The 24404-nt window shown below is 34.5% G+C and overlaps 1 long non-coding RNA gene across 23 annotated transcripts in view; it reads left to right on the top strand.

Moving 5' to 3' along the window:
- The window catches only part of LOC128106537 (uncharacterized), a 221710-nt gene that overhangs the window by 179557 nt on the left and 17749 nt on the right, over positions 1-24404 (top strand). For 16 of the 23 annotated variants that reach the window (XR_008216789.1, XR_008216794.1, XR_008216807.1 and 13 more), the window contains 2 exons: positions 1163-1225; positions 13236-13309. This is a non-coding gene — a long non-coding RNA (uncharacterized LOC128106537). Of the gene's footprint in view, positions 1-1162; positions 1226-8143; positions 8190-13235; positions 13310-24404 lie in introns of all 23 variants that reach the window. The other 7 variants (XR_008216805.1, XR_008216806.1, XR_008216802.1 and 4 more) reach the window with 2 other exon arrangements.

Below are 24404 nucleotides of genomic sequence, written 5' to 3'. Positions count from 1 at the left end.
AGGCAGGAAGTATAGGCGGGACTAACAGAGAGGAAAATTGAGAGAACAGTAAGCTGGAGGGGGAGACACTGCCAGCCGCCATCAGGACAAGGAAGATGTAAAGTACCGGTAAGCCACAAGCCACGTGGCAAGGTATAGATTAATAGAAATGGATTAATTTAAGCTGTAAGAACAGTTAACAAGAAGCCTGCCACGGCCATACAGTTTGAAACCAATATAAGTGTCTCTGTTTACTTGATCGGGTTTGAGCGGCTTGGGACTGGCGGGTGAGAGAGATTTGTCCTGACTGTGGGCCAGGCAGGAAAACTCTAGCTACATATAACCCCCCCGCTTTCCTCTTCTATAATGATCTCTTAGCCTTAGGTACAGGAGTCACACTGTAGATGCATTAGTTGAAACAGGGCTCCAAAACTCCACATTTTAATTGGTTGTGGCTTTCTATAATGTTCTTTTTCAGTTAAAAAGAGAAGTTTTTTTGATGAGAGGCAAGGTCTACACTCATCTCTGGGTATGAGGACAAATATTTAGAATGTAGTTTGAGATTATGTTATTTTAACAAACTAACAGTTCTAAGTTCTCCCTGCAAGCTCGTGAATTCACCAAACCTCTGGATTACAAGTATCAGGCATGGTTTCCTTCTTGTTGAGCAGGTCTTAAGTCTAATTAGAGAGTGCCGGGTCATGCCACAAGGTATATAGGCCACTATTTCATCCTTATGGTTATCATGTCATACTATTCAAATTTGTGGTTTATCGTGTCATAGCTTAGTAGGACTGATGTTAACGTCCCTCCTTGGATGGTGCCTTCAGATAACATGGAAACTTGTTTTCTGGGAAGAGGCATTCCAGCCAACCCTTAGACAAGTACATATAAGTAACATTATACAGACTTACCAAATTGTATTTATTTTATGTAGCTAGAAATATATATATATATATAATCATAAATTCACATATATTTATGTAGTTAGGAATATATATATATGACATATGTACATATCATATATGATACATATGACCTCCCTTCCCTCTCCCTGTTCTTCCATTTTCTTCTTCATATCACATGTATAATGTTATTCCACTCCTAAGCTATATTATATATAAAACTAACTATATTTTCCTGGATTCTTTGGTTACTCTGTGTTTTATACTCACATCTGAAGATTTAGTATAAGAAGCTCAGATGAGAGAGAACACCTGGAATTTGTCTTTCTGGGAGAAGGAAGGTAAGTGAAAAATGCTGTAATTCTATTTTAATAAAAATGTATCACAAAATTTATATCTATATGGAAGACTCATACCCAGACTCTGGGTTAGGCTTCATGGTAAAAATGAAGTAGGAGGAAGGGATTGCAATTTGCAGCCTTGCACTGTGTTACATGCCTAAAACTTCAACCCATGGACGACTGAGGAGGGAGAATTGCTATACATTGCTGGTCAGTCTGGAAAAAAAGGAAAAGGAACAATAAAACAATTGCTGTGCCCAATATACTCCATGAAAGTCCCTTTTAGGTAAACTTTATAGGATCAATATTTTACTACTTTTATAAATTAACTTTTAAATTAATCCAGATTTTAAGTACAAATGTATCCTCCAGGCATGATCTCTTAGGTAGTTTGTGCTTCTTTAATTCTACCCATGATTCTTTATCATATAATATAGTATAATATAGTTTTGTATCACTCATTTCCTTAATTCTCTTACTGTGTGTTTCAAATGTTCTTATTTGACAAACATTCAGTGTCACTAACAAATGACGCTGTGTCTGCCTGGCCTAACCCTAATTAAACTTTTCTGATGAATGATTTTTCATCAAGGGTTTCAAAAGAATCTAACAGTATAAATGAATGTATAGTATAAAATATATCCCATATTATAATAAAAGTTTCAGGAGTGTCAATCATAAAGTATTTATCATCAGTGAGGGTCTACAGATGTTTAACAAACATATACAAATCAGCTTATAGTGTTCTGCATCCTAAAAATATTTATCATTCATTTAATGAGACCCCCCAAATACCATCCTCCAACATTATTTCACGAAATATCTTAAGTATAGTTAGAGAAATCTACTATGCCCCTCAAATTTTTCCTTTCATTGTACATTCCACAATGGGCCTGTATTTATATTTTTAAAAGATCATTATAATGAGAATGTATTTTTTCCTATGAACAATTTGGTGTCCAGATTCAGAAAAAAACTAAGGAATTAGAAAGAATACTAGATTCTGTCAGGACTCATTTTGCCTATGGAAGCCCAAAGTTTTAAAGAATGCATGTTTAGAAAAGAGATAAAAGAAAAAATACATTAGGGGTAGGGATTCTGGGAAAAAAATATAGTATCTTACTAAAGGACTAATAATTCTGCCTCTTTAGGTTGCTTGAGGTGAGTTTCCTTCCTAAGAGTAGTCTCTTGGCTAAGGATTGATCCACCCCACTGACATACTGGCAAGAAATTCTATGCTCTTGATGAGAAGTTTATTTTATAGCTGTTAGCATTTTTTTTAAAAAATTTAATTTAATTTTATTTTACAATACAATTCAGTTCTACATATCAGCCACGGATTCCTTTGTTCTCCCCCCTCCCGCCCTCCTCCCCTTCCCCCCAGCCCACCTCCTATTCCCACCTCCTCCTGGGAAAAGCCTCCCTGGAGGAGTGAGATCAACCTGGTAGACTCAGTTCAGGCAGGTCCAGTCCCCTCCTCCCAGGCCGAGCCAAGTGACCCTGTATAAGTCCCAGGTTTCAAACAGCCAACTCATGCAATGAGCACATTATTATTATTATTATTTTTTTTTTTTTTTTTTTTTTTGGTTTTTCGAGACAGGGTTTCTCCATGTAGCTTTGCGCCTTTCCTGGAACTCACTTGGTAGCCCAGGCTGGCCTCGAACTCACAGAGATCCGCCTGGCTCTGCCTCCCGAGTGCTGGGATTAAAGGCGTGCACCACCACCGCCCGGCGAATGAGCACATTATTAACATGACTTATATAATATTGTTGACTTAATCAAAGTCCCATAAATGGTCTTTAATATTCTCAGAATCACAATTGTAAATTGTAGGACTAGAATACATAAGGATAACAAGGTAAGTAACCGATAACTAATTTCTCTAATAATTATTTTTCATGTACTATTCAACCTGTATGATGCTTACCAATGTGTAGCTTTATGTACACACAATATACACTAAAGTGAAATAAGTCATCAGTATATTCTGAGACATCTGATCTGGGAAAATGTAGAATATTTTTTTGTAGAATAAAGTGGTGTCAGATTCTGTAAACGGTATCATGTCACCCTCTTATGAATAAGAACATATTGATTGCCTTGAGAACACGGCTTTAGAAGCTAAGCTGAAGGATGAGAGGAACAAATCCTTCATGTAAAATGAGAACAACAAAACTGTCTGTAGGAAGTGATACAGTTTACATTGATTCAGGCTTTGTCAGTAGAGTCAGAAGGCATGGAGAAGATTAGGAAGAGAATATGGAGCCCACAGCAGCCAGGCTCTTTGCTCAATACTGGAGGAAGGGAATGGATGGGAAACAGGATGTGACTACTTTTTGCTATGGACTCACTTTCCAGATGAGTGTGGCACCCGGGGATTCATAATGTACTTTACCTGGGACTCATAATGTCCCAGTAGGGTGTCATCAGTATCTGGAGAGAAGCCCTGGTCAGACGCTGCATTTTCAGTTTATGTTCTTAAAATTCCATCTTCCACTTCTCTAATCTGTCTTCTTCTTAACCTCTTCTTGGTGATAAAGTGGGGAATAAACCAAGGCACTCATGAGGAGAAAAATACAAGTCCATTATTAATGCAGTCACATTCTAAGAGGATATTTCCTAACAGCATGCAGGCAGGCATAGTCTTTTCAGATTGAACAACCATTAAACAACAGACGCCACACATTAGCAGAAAATTTTAACAGAAATACATAAATTGAATCAAAGTTACAACACAACTGATACATTGTAGTCATTAACACAATTCCAAAATAAGAGACTTTCAGCACCTCTTGTAGTCAGGTGAGCTCATTCATTGATCCAAAATAGTTAACAAGTACCTATTGTTGAATTTTATAATAGACACTTCTGCTTCAAATGTAAGAAAGTAATTGGTCTTTACTTTTCTTGAAAATCCACAGACATTTTGAAGTCATTATTGGAATTATGTTCTAAAGATTATATAAAAGTGAATGGGAATGATTATTAAACTTGGTCATGTTAGGAATGTGGAATGAATGGAATTGTATGTGTCTATGAATTGAAAAGTTTCTAAAATTCTATCCTTGAGAATATGGATGTGTCAAAAGATATATATATAGATATAGATATAGATATATAGATATGTAAATTTAAGTGGAATTATTTTGAGGGTAAATGTAAGCTTTCATTACACACACACACACATACACACACACACACACACACACACACACACACACACACACACACACACACATACACCACACAGTCTGCAAAATGTTCATACTAGATCCTAATTAATTAGTTAGTCTACAAAACTTCAGAAAAGAGATTGGGGGTGGGTTACGCTGAAGTAAGCTAGCTGTTTGTTACTGGAGATTAGAGTTATAACAGTAAACTATTTGAAGGAGGGCAGGGGTGCAGGTACAGCCACATTTGGGCTTGCAGTTTGGCCTCAGGTAGTTCAGTATTGGCTGTTACATAGGTAATGTAAAGAGGTAAAGCTGAAGCTGAGAGACAGCTCAGAAGTTAAGAGCACTTGCTTCTCTTTCAGAGGATCTGAGATAGGCTCTCAATGTCCTTTAGGAGGCTCATAACCACCTGTAACTCCAGGTATTGCTTCCAGCATTCTGTTTGACCTCTAAGGGTATCCATCCACATGCATATGGACACACAGACGAGGACAAAAAAAATACACATACATGAACAATAAAAATATTTTAAAAGCAGAACTAAAGGAAAAGATTAATGTGCAACTTAAAGCCAGAAATAAATGAATTTCTAGAATTGTGAAAGTGTCAGTTTTAAAGGTTGCTCTTAGAGTGATTCAGTAAGGAGATGACAAAATCTGACTTCATGAATTAGATGCAAAAACAAAATTTGAAAAGATCAGTTTCAATGAAGTGGTGGCAGTTGTCTGTGACACTTTTACTTTACAGTCAACTTAAGAAAGCTTAGGTGCTGGGGAACGATTTACCTATTTATTTATTTATTTATTTATTTATTTATTTATTTATTTATTTATCTGACTCAGTAAACTGTTAAATTGAATTCATATGGAAAGTCATTCTTGGGAAATGTGCCCTGATCAGACAGGCGGGATTGTAAATTGTAACTTTTATTTTCTCATCATGAAAGCCCTTGATATAAATAAAAGCTTCATTGATCAGATATAAAATTACAACATTAAATGTCAGGTTCAGTTAAAAAAAATGCTCTCTTTTTGGACAGGCAGAATGGAATGAAATAAAATCCCCTTTGCCAGGCATTTAGATCTCTAGAGTAATACATTTCCCACAATATTGTCTGTCTCTCATATTTCATGATTCATCTAGAACCATGAAATTATTTCTGGGTTTAAAATTTGGGGAGGTCACAGAAGGGTAATGAAAAACTTAGATTTATCTGGGAAAGCATAGTATCGCATTGCTGAAATAGGTTTCCTTTCAAAACTAATTGTCATTTTTCAGTCTTTTACAGAAAGAAATGAGGATATTGATCCAGTGTCTACAAAGTGTCAGCCTCCTTTGCATAGCCTCAGTCTTAAAAATCCGAAGTCACTTCTCAGACTTCACTTGCACTTATGTACAACCTTTGAGCAAACAAGGAAACTACCTTATTAAAACCAGAAGCACTTATTGCAGCTTTTGGTTTTGATCTGTCCCTTCCTTTGTCCCCACTCACAGACCGTGTCTCCTGTCTCACACTTTGACCTTGGAGACACCGGACACAGATTTTTCACATAAGCTCTACTTTTGTGGTTCTCAAAATACTGTTTTGAAGAGAGCAGTGGGTTTCTTGTAAAACATAGCTGTATCTCAGTGATGGTTTAATATAAAGGCGAGTCCCTAATAACACACTGTTAATAGACATAATGATAAATCCTGTCAATACTTTGAATAATTTAGTCTCATGTTTCATAATCACATTATTTGGATTAATGTATAGTTTCCACATTTTGGAAATTACTCTGGCTGAATCAATAGGATTTACATATTGATGTGTTTATAGATGTTTAAATTTATTTTTACTATGTCTATTTTGTAAAAACATGAACACAAAGTACAAGTTTTAAACTGAAGAGAGAAATAAAAATAAATTAGCACTTTTTATTATCAACTTGGAGACCCTCTCTTCAAATGCATTACTACTTTTTAGTCATCTTAAACATAGTCTTTTAGTTATGCAAAATTAAATATATATGTATGTATGTATATACACAGTATGCATGGTGTTTTGACACATATGTACAAAGAAGAATGATTACATCAAGCTGTTTCATTTATGTATTATCTCACATAGTTATTTTTTTCCTGCTTGATGACAACATTTGTAATCAATAAATGTAGGAATTTTCTAGTATTTGACGTACTGCCTTTAACTGTAGTTTCAACAATGTTCAACAGAGGTCTTTAATTCCTTTCTTCCATTTAATTTATAATCTGTTTGGATCAGTATCTTTAACAGTACCCTGGAAATTTAGCATGTCATAAACATCATTCATAGCTCTGTTTCTATGTTGAGCATTTTTTACTCCACAAATAAGTGATATCGTTCAGGAATTTTCTTTATTTGCCTGGCTTATAAGCTAATGTCTTCTAGTCTCCATCAGCTGTAACAAGTAAAAAGATTACCTTATTTTTCAAGGCTAAAGAAGTGTGTCAATATATCATATATTCTTAATCATTAATACAATGATTCACTCTAACGTGGAACTATACATTCATTATTTTAAATGAAATCGTAACAAAATGGGAGTGCAAGCCACTCAGCAAATTGCTTAAATGCAGACACTTATTTTTTATTATTATTCTTTTCTCTCCAGCATTATAATATGGGCTTTTATTCTCTTAGTTCTTTTTTAGACATCTCTTTTGCCACTGGTTTGATTATAATGTGCTTTGGAATAGTTTTCTTCATCTTGTTTGTTCCTGAAGTTTGGTGAACTTCATGGATTTATTTTTTACACACTTATACATATATTGACTTCAATACATCTACCTTTTGACTATTATATAACTTCATTTGAAAGAATCTCTATTATCAACCATTGATAATTTAAATTTGATATTTGTTTATTCACTGGTGACTTTCAGGACCTTGCATATTATAGATTTTAACCTTTCATCAGATGCCTTATTTAGAAATAATTTCTGATTTTGTGCCTCTTCAGACTATTGTTTTTGCTGTGTAGAAGTTAGAGTTTGATGAAATTACATTATTTTAGGTTTTTTTTAGCTTAGTTTTGAAATTATATCCAGAAAGAATTTGCCAAACCCAATATCAAAGAAAATCAATTTACTATAACAAACATGCTTTTATCAGAGGGAAATAAATTATTGTTTTGTGATATTCTACTTATACCATAAGTGATTCACTTTCTTTTCCTGTTGCAAATGATAGTGTATAAAGACAATTAAAAATAAATTTCAGAAAAATATTTTATTTTTGAAGCTACATTTGGTGCAGATGCATAGGAAATGTCGAGTGATGATCCCATCTCATGAAATTGTTCATTATTCTTTATTTTTTTGAGTGACTATCTGCATTTGTATGTAAATGCAAGTTGTTTTGTAATTCAGTTATGGTAAATTATTCTCCAGCAAAGAGCTATTCAAAATATAAGGAAAACCACATCTTTTTAAAAACATTCAAAATTTGTCGATTAGTAAGACAAACTACCTAGGTAAGACCTGAAATCTTGTTAATATAACTAATCGAATGACTTTCATTTCAATTTGATTAATTTTAAATAATAACATATGTTAATAGCTACCCCATTACTAAACACCACTCTAAATATTAAAGAGAATAGCTTATTTCAGTTACTTTTTGATGTTATGGTTATAGTCTTAATCTTTATCCTTTTTGTGAAGGAAAGACAGATGAACCTTTTTCATTTATTTCCTTTTAATTATTTTTAAAATATTTTTTCAGATGAGCCTGGTTGCATGTACTCTATGGATAGTGTCATTCATATTCAGTAAGTTATTTGGGACCTCTGAAAAATTTTATTTAATTCCTCATCTTCTTAATTTGTATGCTACTTCTAATTATTAACTAGAATATTATTTATATTAATATTTTTCTATTAAATACTGGAAAATATTCTTCAATAGTTATGTAATTTTTACTAATGATATGTATAAATTCATTGTACAAAATGCTCTGTTATGGAAGAAAGTATTCCTGCAGTACACAATATACTTTGACTACAATCCTTATTCTCCCTTTTCTCACCTCTCTGTTTTTTTTTCAGTTCTGTTTGTTCAACTCGTCAAGTGGTTCTCCATTTGGGGGTCAAATGGCTTTTTCACAGGGGTCACCTAAGACCATCAGAAAACACAGACACTTATATTATGACTCATAACAGTAGCAAAATTACAGCTATGAAGTAGCAATGAAAATAATTTTATGGCTGGGAGTCACAACATGAAGAATTGTATTAAGGGGTCACTGCATTAGGAAGGTTGAGAACCATTGACATAGACAGCTTTTCCTTTACTTTTTATAAAATATATACATAAACATATATATTTATTACAGCATATACTAATATATATTTTATATAGCACATATTTTAATATATTAAAATATATAATTATATATTTTGTAAAATAAATATATTTACACATGTAATTATATATATAACATATACTTTCTATGTATGAAATTGTATATTATTTTTAGTCTGAGTTATTTTACCAAATATGACTATCTCCAGTTTCATCCATTTCCCTGCAAATAGCATAGATTATTCTTCATTATTTGTAAAAAGTAGGGTCACAGTTTATATATACCACATTTCCAAATTAACTATTTTTTTTATGTTACCCTGGTATTATAATGACATATTCATGAAAACAAATGATTTTACACTGAGTTTATTAGTGTTCAAATTTTCCAAATGATTATGTGGTTTTATTTTTATTTTGAATTTTTAACTATGTATGGGGGTATTATGAGCCATCTCCAGGAACAATTGTTCGTTTTTGAAGCTCTGTTGTAGAACAATGAAAAAAACACCAGCATATATTATGCTATAACTTGTTTTATTATGGTAATATTTAGTGTGTGTTTGACACTGAATAGCATGCATCATTTTTGTGCTACTATCCCTTTCTCTGCAAAAACAAATTTTATGCTCTTGTTAAGACTTAAGTGTTTTAAAGAAATGAACCTAAACAACACATAGAAATAAGTAAAATAATTGTTTCAATACAAAAGTAAAAATATGAAACAATTTTAACTTGATAAATCTATGGAATCTGCTCATATACATAAAATAAATGCTTCAAAAGAAAATAATTAACATAATGCAGTACTCAAACAATAAATATTTGAATGCACACAAGTTTCTCATGATTTATATGTGCATGCTTGCACATATTTTTTTAGACAATATCTTACTCTGCACCCTGGACTAGCCTGCAACTCAATATGTAGCCCAAGTCAGATGTGGCTATGCAGTGATGATTTTGTCTCAGCTTCTGAGTAACAGAATTATAAGCATGCATCTTTACACCCAGGTTTTCATATTATTTTTAATATCTTAATATGGTATTAATTTTGAAACTGTCTGCAAAATTATTTGTAAATAATTATCTTTTTGTCTTACTAGGAGTTTACAAAATTTTATTTTCATCAAATTACAACAATTAATCTTTCCTACACTTTCACAATTAGGTTTCTTACCATATAAAATATGTGGAATTCTACACAACATTTTATAGATCTTACTGACGAAAATGCATTAATCAAAAGTAGATTATTTTGTGGGGTTTTTTTGTGAGTAATTATCTTTCCTTTCTAAGTAATTATATATTATGAGACTATGCCACACCTTTTTATCCACTAATTCCCAAATCTAATTATCAATTGCAACAGTACCATAAAAAATATATCTGTGAGTCTGTGAGAGCATAATTTTTCAGTTTGGATAAATACATAGGATAATGAAAACTGAGTCATATAATTGTGATGCATAGTTCTCATGTTATTGGTGTATCAAACTACTACAAATTTGATATCTAAAGATAAAACAACATTATCACCATTCTAGAGATTAGAAGTTGTGTGGACTTTCCATGGGAAGTTCAACAAACATCAAATCACTTCAGATAGGGAATAATGATAGATTAAACTAACAATTTCACCCATGTATAGTTTGATGAACCAGTGATTTTGACCAGGATAAGTTATAGGAATATGATTGATGGATTACAAATAGGAGCATTGGTAACCCATGGGGCAGCACACCACTGAAAAGCCTCTTCCCTCAATAACTGTTAACCACTTAGATCTTCTCAAGGAGGGGTGGGGACTCAAAAACTGTATATCCTTCATCATCAAATGTTAATAGGCTTAATCTATGTGAGTCTTGTATGAGTAATCATAGCTAATGAAGTTTCTAGAGAATAGTGACTAAGTCACTGTTTTCAGAACAGCGTTATACATTAAGAATCAAAATATTTCTCTGCTGAAGAATATCATTTTAACTAGGCAAAGATGTTACATGTGTTTATGATGCAGAATATTCCCTTAATTGTATAAGGGTGTGTTGTTTTTGTTTATGCTGCATTTGTTTAATCATATAAGGATGTGTGTTCAATTACTTAAAGATATGTTGCAACTGTTTCATCTTGCCTGCCTAAGGTGTAATTGGTCCTATTGGTCTAATAAAGAGCTGAATATTCAATAGCTAGGAAGAAAAAGGATAGATGGGGCTGCAAGGCAGAGAGAATAAATAGAAGAAATCTAGGCTTGAGAGAAGAAAAGGAAAAAAGAATGAGAGAAGAATGTAAAGGAGAGAGACAGAGATGCCAGGAGCCAGCCACATAGCCAGCCATGGAGTAAGGGAAAAAAAAAAAAAGACATACAGACTAAGGAAAGGTAAGAAACCCAGAGGCAAAATGTAGAGGAAGAGAAGCAGGATAATTTAAGTTAGAAAAGCTAGTGAGAAATAAGCTTAACTAAGGCTGGACATTGTAACTAAAAATAAGTCTCTGTGTCTTTATTTGGAGCTGGGTGGAGACTCCCCACTCCCCCCCCCCAAAAAAAAAATTGAAGGCCAACCACATTTTGGTGTCCCAAGGTGGGACCCATATTTTCACTTAGGGCCTTCGAAAGCTTAAAAAAGTGGGGTGGGGGAGGGCTCTTTTAAGAGTCTCCACTATATCAGTACACCAAATAGAAACCACATACTGGGTAGGGATTGCCTGATGCAGTGTGAGTCCCAGCAGCCCAGAGCTGGGGAGATACACTAGGGTCCGAGTTAAGAAAATGCAGCTCTAGGCCAGGTCTGCTAGACATAGAACTCATCACTCACCTGAGCAGGATAGAGCCAGCTGCCAGGGCCACCAGTGCAAAGCCACTTAGTAATTTCAGTTTAAGGATTTACTCATGTAGACAAGAAAGGCTAAGGATATGTAGCAATGCAGGCTCAAATGGAAAAACAAACAAACAAACAAACCTCTAAACAGGTACCAGTGTGTTTAACAATGTGTGTAGGCTTAAGAAAGAAAAGAAAAAGAATATAGATAGTCATAGAAAAAAATTAAGAGTTTAAAAATAATAAAGTCTTTTTTTTTTTTTTTTGGTTTTTTTTGAGACAGGGTTTCTCTGTGTAGCTTTGTGCCTTTCCTGGAGCTCACTCTTGTAGCCCAGGCTGGCCTTGAACTCACAGAGATCCACCTGGCTCTGCCTCCTGAGTGCTGGGATTAAAGGCATGCGCCACCACTGCCTGGCTAATAAAGTCTTACAAAAGAAAAATAAAATAATTTTTAAAAAGTCAAGCCACATAGGGATGGGAAATACACAGGGAGTCTGGATCCCATATGTTGTGTTAATTTTGAATTTTTTGAATGATGATGAGCTAATGACAGCTGCTGGGAGACATGAGTTTGTGAAAGGGACTGCTGAGTTAAACCAGCCTAGATACTTTAGAGATAGAACTTTAAAATAGAACTCAAAAAAAAAAAAATGTATTGCTTTGGGGAAGAGGTTATGCTCTTGTTTACTAGGAAATGAAAGGTTGTGGATTTGTTCAAGGTTAATACAGATCAGGTTTGATTGGGGAAAACCTGAAAATCCTGGTCATAGACATAAAGAAATAAACCTAGAAAAACTACAAGATAGCTGACATATATTTTATCTGCTTCATCATAAAAACAAAAAATCATCTTTGGCTAGCTTGTGTACAACACACAGTCCATACTTTTGTTAATGCAGGTATGTATGCTGCTTTTGAAAGTTTATGTGTTTTCGGAGCAAGGTGACCATACACCAATGAAAATGGGTGGCCCAGGTGATCTAGCCTCTCAGTGTATCTCTTTTGCAGTTTCCTCTGAGTTCTGTATTCAAAACAGCTTCAAGGATGCTTGTGGTGATGTATTGATTCCCCAATATACTGTGTCTCCCAATAAAATTTACCTGAGATTGAGAGGAAAAAGCCAGTCACTGTATAGAAGTCAGGCTATGGTAGTACACACCTTTAATCCTATCACTTGGGAGGCAGGGATCTGTCTGGATCTATGTGAGTTTAAGGCCACACTGGGAACAGAGCCAGGAATGGTGGTGGTGGCATGTGTCTTAAATTCCAACACTAATTAACTATGGAGGTCTGGAGGTCTGTATAAACATACAGAAAGTGACAGAGCTGGGCAAGAAGAGTAAGTGATGTAGCTGGACAGAGAGAGCAAATCAAATGTCAGAACAGCAAGGCGTATAGGCATGGGTAGACAGGAAGTAGCTTGCTTTTGGAAGCTGCGAAGTTGGTGAGGTAAGGTTAGCCATGGCTTTCTCTATTTCCCTGATCTCTCAGGTTTTTACCCCATATCTGGTGCCGTGTTTTTTACTTAATAAGACCATTTAGAAATTCATCTATAGCTGCTGGCTGAGATGGTCTAGCCTCACAGACTATTCTAACTAGGACTGCATATAAGTCTTGTGCTTTCCCATTGCACAGACTGGGTAGCAAATGTTACAACTGATTTTTCTCAGGACTTACCCATTATTTCAATTTTTGCAGGTCCCCTAAAAAGATGTCTTCCTCCACAGACAACACGAAACAGTCTAGAGAATGTAACACCACACTCCCAAGAGGTATAGTGTGTGATCTTTGGTTATTTGATGGGTTAAGAACGTTCGTCGTCATTTAGTAGGAATATGGGATATGTGATAAAAAAGACAGCTATTCATTCAAATATTTTATATTGGTATAGACTATATATTGATATAAATTTATTTCCTTACAGCTGGAATTTATTTATTAATTGACCTTTTCTTCATTTCAAAAGTAGAATTATATTATTTTTAAATTACTTTTTGACCCTGAACTCTTCACTGTCTTCTGTTTTAAAGTAACTCTAATTAAACTCAGTTACCTATACTCCAACATAATCTCATTATTTCAGTGTCATATTATCATCAAAAAGTTCCATCTTTGAAGGATGCCAAATTTCCCTTTCCACGCAAACAAAGTTCTTAGAACATTGATCAGGAACTATGCCTTATTTTGGAGGTAGGGTGCTTTATTTTGCTAATAATGTATAGTAAGTGGAAAACCTTAATAAATAAATATACAGTGGTCACTGTGCTTTAATCTAATTTTGAAAGTCTTCACAACATGTTTTGAATGAAGTCTTTTTACTTTGTTCAACACTGAGAGTGCACTTACTCTCATATCGTTAATTATTTTAATACATTATTTTCTGTTTCTTTCTTTGAGCTGTTAAGCACTATCAGGGATTCCCATGTAAGAAACATCCTGTGGGAAAATATATCTTTTGTTTTTTTTCTCAAGAGGCTCAGGATTTCAGTATTTTGGGGAGGTTGGAAAATATATCTTTGTTCAGTTTCATGTCTTTACTGCATCAAATGCTTGGACCCTCTCTCAGTATTTCCTCATAGACCCTTCATACCATATCGCAATCAAGTCTATTGAAGTCTGAGAAAGGTGTATATGTGATTTCTCATGAAATAATCATGGCATCTCATCATTCGAGGATATGATCTGAGCAGCGTGGTGAATGACTGACATAAGTTTTGCCAAACCTGTGTTCAATATGTTTTCTTTGTATACATTTGTAAGTGCATAATATAATTTAATTTATAAACTAAGCATAGTAGATGTTTAAAATAACTGAAAGACCGAGGGTAATTGTGCTAATACATTATTCAAGATTATAAAAGTATGGTTTTTCTTCTAAAATATCTTATGGTGCCATACATATACAAACCTTTTTCTTTCCTTATTAGATAGAGAGCCTTTTCTCAAGGTGAAACACTGAGGGTTTCTTGTTATTTGCAATTCTTGAGCATCACTCTTCTTACACTGCAGAGGGAATATTAAGTAACACAGGAGTTGTAAAACATATATTATTTGATATATGTGCATCCTATATCACAGATTACTACTAAGCTACCAAGGTATTAGTTGGTAAGTAACATATACAATAATGACCCTATGGAAAAATGATACCACAGTCATCATGTCAGGCATATGGGTGGGGCAACTCAAAATCCTGTCATATTTTTTTCATTAATCTGATTTTCATTGCTATAATGAAGTATCTGACGCATAAAGTCTATAAAGAATAAAAATATTGGTCACAATTACCTAAAAGTTTCAGATATTAAGGGTCCAAGTAGCATAGTGGTGCCTCTGACAAGGGCCACAGAACATGTGATAAAGTGCCCGTGAGGAAAAGCTTTACATCTCAAAATAGGAAACTAGGGAGAGATTGGGTCCACAAGATCCTGAAGACTAAAGATTGTTGCTCAAATTCTAATAGGGTTTTTAAATTTAAAAAACAAAAACAAAAACACGTAGCCAGATATTGTGGTAAGTGCTGAAAGATCAGAGGAAATAAGCCACAGCCACTTCTCATCTCGCCAACTTCGCAAATCCTCTGACTGAAAGTCTCTTGAGTCCTCAGCCGAAAGGGGTCCAGCTGAAAAGGTTCAGCGAAAAAGGGCTTCTGCCAAAAAAGCTGTAGTTCCTGTCTCCTCAAGCCTTATTATATACGTTTCTCTGCCCAACCATATTACTTCCTTCCTAGTGCTGAAATTAAAGGCATGTGTCTCCCAAGTACTGGGATTAAAGGTGTATGCCACCACTGCCTGGCTCTGTTTTTCTCCTAGACTGAATCAGTCACATATAATCCATGATGGCTTTGAACTCAGAGAGATCCAGACAGATCTCTGCCTCCCAAGTGCCAGGATTAAAGGTGTGTGCCCCCGCTGCCTGGCATCTATGTTTAATATAATGGTTTGTTCTGTTCTCTGATCTTCAGGCAGATTTTATTAGGGTATAAAATATATCACCACAGAAGATGCTCCTCTGAGTGGGTTTCCCACAATTTTAAGTACTATCCCATCCCACTACTGTCACCATGAGGATTAACTTCTTACCTGACCTTAGTGTTTTGAACTTTTGGGGAACAAACATCTGAATCAGAACCTTATACTGCACCCAACTTACAATATATAAACTATTTACTACTAGAAATTTCTGTTCATGTTTTGGGGCATAGTAAATTAGGAATAATCAACACTAGAGAAAATGAATGGTTAGAGGGACTATTGTATCTGCATCTTTTAAGTCTTCAGTGCTGTGAAAACAGAACACGTGTGGGCTTTACTTCACACATATGTGTATCTGAACTGTTCTTGTTGGGGTCCAGAAATATTTGACTCTGTTCACTGATGCTCTCATATCCTTTAGATACCAGTCTTCTATTGCACTGTAAAAGACAGCTCTATTTTGGTTTCCCTTGAGAAACACAAAAAACACAGTGACTATTTGAATTGCCTTACATAATTATTTATTTGTCTATTAAAACTATATGCAGTGGATTTTGTTCATAAAGAACTCACAGAAGCTCTGATTATCTTCAAAAAATTCCTGGCAGTCAAATTTTTCAGCATGGAGCAAGAAGTACTCCTGAGATCCACCTCTACCTGAGGAACTATTAGTAGCTCACTGTTGTTGGGAGAGAGGAAGCCAGTTTGCTTTGCTACTGTGTCATTGATATGTTTCTTATGCCCAACGGGATTTCTCCACACCCATGTATATATGGGGAGCACTAATTCAACTCAGTGGAATAAAAATGATAACAAAATAGGACATTTATTTCAGAGGAAGAAGTATTGGGGGATCCTGTTGGAAGTTAGAGGATGAGAATAAAAGGTACATATGGTCAAGATATAATGTATACAAGTATGAAATTTGCAATGAATAAATTAAAATATTATTTAAAAGAGGTATATTCTATGCTATATTCATATTTTAAAATTTCAAATTAAATAGGATTCTTCAACCTCTTTAAAGATTTATTGAAACCTTCTGTACAATATATTATGTAGAAAATTTCATAATATTGATTCAGATTATAGAATAATTCATGTTTATATAATTTATGTTATAATAATTCTTAAAATAGTTAGCTGAATTATATTGTAAAGATGTTACTCTGTTACATTCATAGATGAAATTCAATATTATTGTGTGTGCTCTTTCTCCTTCAGGCTTAGTGTCAGTATTTTGCTATATTGACAATATATATTTGAATTTTTATCAATATTTGTTTTATTCAAGTTTGAAAAAATGTGAGAATAATATATTCACTTATATTTGAGAAAAAAGTGTCCTTCAGTATTTCCTCAGAACATTATCTGCAACAAGCAACAGTCACTGAAGTGTTCAAAATCACCTTCATTATCATTCAACTGTCGATGGTTTTGTATAAATTTTCAATCTGAGATGTAGATAACAGTTTCCTTTGTGGAGTATTCAAATGTAGTTGTGTAAATTTTAGGAAGTTTTAATTTGTAATTTCACTTTATTTCTTATTTCTGGGACGATTTTCCTACTTTGTTTTTCATTTAGAACGTATTTGCTTTTCTAATGTGATCTTTATTATTTTTGTTTCTTTTTCATGTTCATTTTATTGCCATGAAAATTTTATTTATAGTTATTTATTATTGACCGAGCTACTTCAGTAACTTGCTTTGAAAGTTTCAAATAGATTTTACTCTTTGACACAAATGAAATAAATGCAGCTATTGTTTTCTTTAATTATCATTTCTGCCCTTTGGTAACACTTCTACTCTTTGACTCAATATGTTTTCTTCTGTCACATATTTCACTTCAATACCACCTTGAGTTTATTCTTATCAATTCAGTGATGGGCATTACCCTTTTTGAATTTATATAGATGGATTTAGTTATTATTTTCAATGACACCTTCTGAGTCTTGAATTTCCATTTGCTATATTTTTTTTTCCCATGGAGATAGGTCTTTGGTTAGCTTGGAACCAGATTAGATCAGATTGCCTTAAGCTCACAGTGAAACCCATGCCTCTGCTTTCTGAGGTCTGAGATTAAAGACAGGTACTACCATGTTCTGTCTCATTTTGTGTGTCTATTAATGGCAATGGAATTTGCTGTATTAAATGAATCCACTTTAGTAAATTTACAGATATTGCCACATTGCTATTTATTTCATGTCTGTAAAAAGAAAAATACAGAAGATTGATCTCAATATATGTCAGATCTGCCTTTTGAGATCATGTGGACATGCCTTCCTGTTTTCCCTAATGGGTATTTCAATTTTTAGAATTTTATTTGAAAGTTAATTCCTGTTCACTTACCGCTTTACCTTACAGGGCAACATGCAGTGGTCAATAGGAAGTATACATGTATGATCTCTAGCCCAGGTTGGCTTCACACGCCCTGTGACTCTGAGGGCAACCTTGAACTTATCTTCTTGCCTGCAGTTTCCTAGTGTTAGGATTACAGGATTTTGTCACTAAACTAGGTTTATGGGGTGCTGTGGATTGAAATATCTTTTGGGCATGGAAGGCAAGCACTTTATTAACTGAGTTTTGCTCAGCCCCAATATTTTAATCCAATAAATATAATAATCAAACTTTTTTTTCCTAAAATGAAATAATTAATATGTTAAATAGTCATGAAAAAGAGAGGAATTCTGGTTTTGATTTTTATATTTTAGCTTATTTTGTTATTGCATAGTGGTTTTTTTTTAATAAAACAGTCTTTTAAACTTGTTTCACGACAATTTATAAAAGATCATCAGGTGCTTGGGGTGAATTTAAAAAATAAAACATTCCTATGTGCCCACAGTACATATTTGATGCCCCAAAACAATCTTGTATTATTTTTTAAAGTACAAATTCTACATAATTAGCAACTCTGGTACTATTTAGGCTAACTATATTTTTACTGATGAGAAAAACCCATTTTTCACAGATTAAAAAGCAATAAATTCATGTAAATTTATTAATTCCTTTGTTTCATAATCTGTAATATTTTTGTCAAAACTCATAGTTATCCACTAATTTATTACATATTTATAGACATATTTTTAAAAAGCATCCCAGTGATGGTACTTTAGCTTCAAAATATCTACATCTAAACCTTTAAGTTAGGAGGATTCCTTGGATTTTTCAAAGAAAATTTTGTATAAACTCAATGGAATTAAAATATCTAGCTATGATATATATTTTCCATGTTATGTTTGGATGGCTTTAAATATTCCTAATTCATAAACATTTATTAAAATTTTACAAACTATATGCTAGGAACTCATTGACCATAGAAAAATATTAAGAACATTTCAATGATCTCTATAACTATTTAACTTGCTCATTTATAATACCAACTGTCCACATAAATACTATGTAAATAAACTCTTACAATTAATGTATCAAGGATAATATCATGAAGGCTTTTTTTAAATGATACTCTTGTAAATTTAACTTCTGTTAAAATTTCCCGTAGTACATAAAAAGGACCTTGTAATTTAAACTATTTTTTTCTGAGTGTGTCAGCAGAAGTGGAGTTCATTAAGTTGATATAGATCATTTCCTAACCTCAACCAGACTCACAAGTATAAGTTTAGCAGACTATTTATGCGGCAAGTTCACTGAAACTGCTTACTTAATATAATGTGCCGTTCATGCTATCTATTTCAAATTATATGTTTGGGTTCCCACACATCCTAAAATTCAATCTCCTTTACTACGATTTCAGCAAAATTTACCTTTAAATATAAATCCTAAAAAAGACATAGCCTGGATTTTGAATTTTCAGTCCCACAAGACAAAAAGAAATATGATATGTGATATGATAGCCACCATAAAAAATTAACCAATTAGAATACTAAGTAATAATGGTAGCTTTATTTAAGTTAGGTAGATTTTTTTATGGCACTAATAAAACAAAGCAGAAATCAATGTTTATTTGTAAAGTATTATATAATTCCAATAACAATGGTTATGTAATTTGCAAGTACTCAACCAAATGGCTTTATATTACACATTTATTTTAAAGCTGTATTTTTTATTTTACTTAAATTATCTGGTCATTACCTTCTACATTTTGTCTCATTGTCCTGCTGAATAAAGTAAAAGAAAGCAAAATGACCCCAATACCAGCACATCATCTCACATTATCTGTAAATTTCCTCATTGTCAGTTTTGTTTATTAGTTTTCTTTGTCCTCCATCAGTTAATGCAATTATTTGGAATCATTCCTATAGGAATTTTTGACACAAACTTCTCTTTTGACTAAACACTGATTCTTTGTGTTTATTCCAGGATCATGAATGTTCAAGTATTTTAATTAATTAATTAATTTGTTTGTTTGTTTTTGATTTTCCTGATAAATCCTTTTTCATATTATTTTTTAATTTCTTGGTGAGGCATCCCATCAGAGGGAATAGGTTTCAAAAGGCCAGGCCATGGGCCAAGGATAGGTCCTGGTCCCAGTGCTAGGGGACCCACAAACAGACGAAGCTACACAACTGTCACCCGCATGCAGAGGACCTAAGACAGCCCCATGCAGGCTCCCTAGCTATTGGCCTAGAATCCCTGAGTTCCCACAAGCTCAGATTAACAGATTCTGTGGGTTTCTCTTGAGCCCCCTTGCTCATATAACCCCTCCTCTCTCTCTTCAACTGTACTCCAGGAGCTCAGTCCTGTGGATCTCTGCATCTGCATCTGCTTCCATCAGTTACTGGATGAATGTTCTATGATAAAAATTAGTGTAGTAACCAATCTGATTACAGGAGAAGGCCAATTCACACATCCTTTCCATTATTGCTGAGTCTTAGCTGAGATCATCCTTGTGGATTCCTAGGAGTTTCCCTGGTACAAGGTTTCTCCCTAATCCCATAATGACCCCATTATCAGGATAGCTCTTTCATTGGTCTCGCCCTTGGTCTTACCCCAACTGGACCATACTGATTCCTTATGTTCTGTGTTTGAGTATTTAAAAGAAGTTGAGACAACATGCACTACTAAATGATTTTTCTCTCTACTGAAAATTTATAATTCTTCTGTCAGTATTGTATAATTGCCTTGGTAGTAATTTTTATAGATTGCCCTTAATATTATTGAATTTTTGACTCATGACTTTTATGTTGTTCTGAATTTTGTTAATAGTAACTATTTTGTCAAAATTGTTTTTGCAATTTGCTGGACTTCCTTGTGGTAGATAATAGTTGTCCTTATTCAAAGATCATATTGAATATAAAAGACTTTCTTTAATTTCTTCTCCAAAACCAAGCATGTAGAGTGGCTTTCTCTGATCAGACCTAATGGTGAGTTCTTGCTTGCAATCATTATGACAAGGTTACAAGTTGATACAGTAGAAAAGATGGAAACGTTTCATGAAAACACAGTGGTTTAATGCATTTGAATATACTGCATCTCTGTTGTGCATAAAAGGAACTTTTGGAAGGTGCATGCCTGTATGTCTTCTGAATTGACCATGACTCCAAGAAATACTTACATATGAGTCTCCTTTGCAGTCTGGAAAGACTCTGTATGTTTGCTTTATTAATCTTTATTTGTATACAATTCAGATTCAGTAGTGGGCTTTGAATGTAATACCCCTCTGTGTGAACTTATGTGTGAGCCTGTGTGTGGGTAAGTGCACCCAAGGATATCAGAGGACAACCTCTGGTACTGGTTCTGGCCTTCAACTTCTTTGAGATAGGATCTACAACAGGATCTACCTGTTGTATCTGTCAACCTACCAGGCTTGTGAGCTTCTGGTGATTCTCCTGTCTTTGTTTCCCATCTCAAGGAAGTACTGACTGTTATTGTAGATACATGCATCTTGGTTTTTCATGCTTCCAGGAAACACAAACTCCAGTCCTCATGCTTGCATGACAGTGCTTCATCCACTGAGCCATCTCTCCAGACCTCAGATTAGATAGTTTTGGAGAAGAAACAGATGGCAGGGTTAAAATGATCCTATGAGACAAGGTATGTAAAGAGTAAAGTAAGCAGAGAGGAGCCAGTACTTGGGAATTGGTTCATTTCTTTGGCATTGGAAATACTGGACTTGTTTGGAAAAACTAAACTTTAAGAAATGCAATGGCTTCTGAAATGAATCAATCAATCTTTCTTTCATATAATAAAACATTTACTCCAGTGGCTTAACTCCTGGAGAATGCAACATAAATGACTGCAAATCAAAGACTTTACATTAATTATCCTTATTGAACTTTGCTTTGTGGAGGCGTTTATGAAAGACTGAATTATTTCATACAACTTAAAATTATCTTTATTTTTCTCTTTACAGTGGATTAGTTTTCAATCAGATGTATAGGACAGATAAAAGTTTAGACATTTCTGCAATCAAAGTTTCTCACCATGTTTAATTTTTTATCCTTGAGAATCAAAAAAAGATAAACTTTTCCATGTTCTACATTTATGGTTTCTTCATTATTCACTGTCATATTTCTTAGGAACAACTTTTGGTGTTCGGGTCTTTCCATATTCTGTTTGGAGGTTTGGTCTGGCGTGACCCTTCTCATGTTTGTGAAGGAAACCAGGACAAATGTCAGTTTTGACACATTACTGACATCTATGTGGTTTCTCACCTTTGCAAATGGTTTCTACAGTTATTGGATAAAGTGAAGGCTTTGCACTTATATGAGAGACACAGGGTTTCTTGTCGCTGTAAATCAGTCAATGTTTATCCAAATCTCTCCATAATGTGAAAGTTTTTCTGTATTTCTTACATATATAACAATTTTCTTCACTATTAATTCTTTCATGACCCTCAACATAATGATGCTTAGTGAGGACTTCCCCTTACTCCTTATCACTGTCGTGTTTTTCTCCACTGTGAAGCCTTTCATGGCATTAAGGAGAATCATGACAAATAAAGGCTATCCCACAATATTTCTAGACATGTTTTCTCTAAATTGTGAATCACTTTGTGATATTGAAGGGATCCCTTTTATATAAAAACTTTCTTTCCTACATTGCTTATACTCATAGTGTTTTTCTTCATTTTTTTTTAATTTTTTTTATTTTGCATTACAATTCAGTTCTACATATCAGCCACGGATTCCCTTGTTCTCCCCCGCTCCCGCCCCTCCCCTTCCCCCAGCCCACCCCACATTCCCTTCTCCTCCAGGGCAAAGCCTCCCCCGCGGACTGAGATCAACCTGGTAGACTCAGTCCAGGCAGATCCAGTCCCCTCCTCCCAGGCCGAGCCAAGCGATCCTGCATAGGCCCCAGGTTTCAAACAGCGGACTCATGCAATGAGCACTGCCTGGATGCCTCCCAAACAGATCAAGCCAATCAACTGTCTCACCCATTCAGAGGGCCTGATCCAGTTGGTGACCCCTCAGCCATTGGTTCATAGTTCATGTGTTTCCATTCGTTTGGCTATTTGTCCCTGTGCTTTATCCAACCTTGGTCTCAACAATTCTGTTTTTCTTCATTGTTAATCCTTTCATAATATTGGAGGGAGATGTGAATAGAGAAGACTTTATCACAGAACTTACATACATAGAATTCTCTCCAGTGTGAACCCTTTCATGGTATTGAAGGGAAACATGATCAATAACAACCTCATTATCAGTTTGTCAATGTATTTGAAAATTACCCACCCAAATAAGGCTTTCCTACATAGATTGCATTCATAGGGCTTTTTACCAGTGTGAGTTATCCTCTCCCACAGATGTGCTGTCTTGTTTATCCAAAGCAGAGTTGTCAGCCTTGAAACCATATACCCATAAACAAGTAAAACAGACTCAGTAGGTTACACACACACACACATACACACACACACACACACACACACACACACACACACACACACACACATGCATACACATACTTGCATACATTTATAAATACATATATGTAACAATAATAGAAGAAGAGGCTATCAATGACTATTAATTTGAGAATTGTGGGGACATAGAGAGGGTTTAAGAGAGGATAACTGCAGGTAATAGAAAAGAGAGGGCAAAGTGATATAATTCTATTTAAATTAAAACACACTAAGATAATAATAGCAAAAAAAGGATGAGGAGATCAAGCCTTGAATCTGGGAGAAGTTAGAGGAAGTAGTGCATAACATGATCAAAATATAATTCTTGAAATTCTCAAATAATTAATTAAAATTTTATATTATAAAAATGATTTAGCAGTTACATTTTAATATGGTGGGTTAGAAAGGTCCTCCAGGGAACTGGTTGAATTGAAAGAGTAATGGTTGAAAAAAAAGCTAAAACCTAGTCTAAGGAGACAAGGAGAGGGGAAACACTGGGAAGCAAGAAAGAGGTCACAGGGTAATTAAAAATTCTAACAAGGCGTGAGGGTCCTGATGGGAAAGTAGGAAATCACCTGTGGGTGCAATCATGGCTCCAAAGGAGAAAAAAAGACATAATCTCTATTGCAAAGTCCCAGAGTACTTGAATCTTATACATGTCTCTGCCCAAGTCAGCCCCTGACCACAGCCACATGAGAGGAATAATAACAATATGAAAGGCTTCTCTAATGCTGACTAATCATGCACACAGTCTCATTTTCTCACCTAATATTTCATCTGACACCAAGGAAGCTGTGATCTTTGAGGGAATTTGACCTGCAAGAGTGATTTTTCTCTACAGTCTTTGTTGTGGAATAATCCTTTTGTACACTGTGAAGATGTGTCCCTCTGATTGGTTTAATAAGCTGAACTGCCAAGAGCTAGGCAGGATTTTTGTGGTAAAGACAATGCTGGTAAGAAGGTGGCAGAGACACCAAGAGATGCAGAACAAGCCTTGAGGCAGAAAACGAATTAATAGAAATGGGTTAATTTAATTTATAAAAGCTAGTTAGAAGCAAGCCTAAGCTATCAGCCAAGTTTATATAATTAAGAATA

Source organism: Peromyscus californicus, unplaced genomic scaffold (assembly GCF_007827085.1).
Source record: "Peromyscus californicus insignis strain IS unplaced genomic scaffold, ASM782708v3 Scaffold_9__1_contigs__length_137607984, whole genome shotgun sequence".
Lineage (NCBI taxonomy): Eukaryota > Metazoa > Chordata > Mammalia > Rodentia > Cricetidae > Peromyscus > Peromyscus californicus.
Note: the sequence above shows the minus strand (reverse complement) of the source record. Positions and strands in the feature narration are given on the sequence as shown.